Below are 1,618 nucleotides of genomic sequence, written 5' to 3'. Positions count from 1 at the left end.
ACCATATTGTCCAGGCTGGTCTCAAACTCCTGACCTCGTGATCCACCCACCTTGGCCTCCCAAAGTGTTGGAATTACAGGCGTGAGCCACCGCGCCGGGCCAAATCCCAGCACCCTGGGAGGCTGAGGCAGGCTGATTGCTTGAGCTCATGAGTTTGAGACCAGCCTGGGCAACAAAGTGAGACCCACTCCCCCGGCCTGTGCAAAAAATACAAAAATTAGCTGGGTGTGGTGGTGCGTGTCTGTAGTCCCAGCTACTTCGGAGGCTGAGATGAGAGGATGGTATGCCTCTGGGGGTTTTAGCCTGGGAGGTAGAGGTGGCAGTGAGCCTAGATCACGCCACTGCACTCTAGCCTGGGCAATAGACCCAGACCCTGACTCAAACCCTGTCCCCACCCCCGGCCCTCCCCCCGCCAAAAAAAACAAAACACAGAATCTGGAAGGAGGGAAAAAAAAAGCAGAGACACAGGAGGAAAGCCAGAAAATGGTAATATCCAAGGAGGAAAAGTTCCAGAGGAAAGAACCCTTAATATACCTGAATTGAAAAGAAGCCCAGTGAGGGTGGTGGCGGGGGGGGGGGAACAAACCCAGGAATTAGGTCCAATGGGATTTTAAAAGAGGAAGAATGTTTACGAGGTGCTTGAGAGAAGTTTCCAGAGAGTTCTGTGGAATTAAGCCAGACCTCAGGGGATTAGGACGGCCTGGCCAGTGAGGAAGTGGAGGTACTGTGAGAGATGGCCATTTCCATCTTGGTGCTGCCTTGGCCCTTTGAGAATATTAATGTACTGTAAACTGGGGACACTGGAAAGTTTCTGTGGCCGCGTATAGACTTGGCACAAGTGGGTGTGAAATATAACACCCAGAGACAAGTGAACAAATAACCAGTCAGGATTAGCCTAAGCTACCCCACAGGGTAGAACCTGGGAGTGCGGTGGTGAGTGACGGGTGCCAGGTAGCGGGGGAGGGGCCTTGTCTCTTAAAATTAAATAACATCCACTACATCAGGCAAAGGTCATGGTCTTAGAGTAAAGATAAGACAAGATAATACCATAAAGCACGTAGTTGCATATTTCCAAACAGCAAACAGCCAATAAAAAAAAAAAAAAGAAATAATCACTTTTTACTCCTTATGGTATAATGTGAAAAAAAAAAATCAGTTTTGCAACCTAAGAAAGTGTGTAGTGAGTGAGATTCTGTGGTAAAGGGAAGTTCTTAGAATGAGTGTCACAATCGTTTCAAATCCAGTCATCCTAGAACAGGAAGAGCCAAAGTCCTATTTACCTAAAAACCAAAGTGCTCACAGTGAGAACAACTTTTAAAATGTCCCTTAAACGTGAGGGGAGGACGGAGATAAGAATTTAGCTTGCTATCAGAGACTCTTGATTCATTGTTGTTTGTTTGTTTTTGTTTGTTTGTTTGTTCATTTTGAGACAGGGTCTTGCTCTGCTGCCCAGGCTGGAGTGCAGGGGTGTGATCACAGCTCACTGCAGCCTCCATGTCTCAGACTCAAGTGATCCTCTCACCTCAGCTTCCAGAGTAGCTGGGACTACAGGTGTGCACCACTGCACAAGGTGTCACTATGTTGCCCAGACTGGTTTCAAATTCTTAGGCTCAAGATA

Source organism: Mandrillus leucophaeus, unplaced genomic scaffold (assembly GCF_000951045.1).
Source record: "Mandrillus leucophaeus isolate KB7577 unplaced genomic scaffold, Mleu.le_1.0 Scaffold530, whole genome shotgun sequence".
Taxonomy (NCBI): Eukaryota; Metazoa; Chordata; class Mammalia; order Primates; family Cercopithecidae; genus Mandrillus; species Mandrillus leucophaeus.
The sequence above is the reverse complement of the archived record's forward strand: the minus strand, read 5'-3'. Positions refer to the sequence as shown.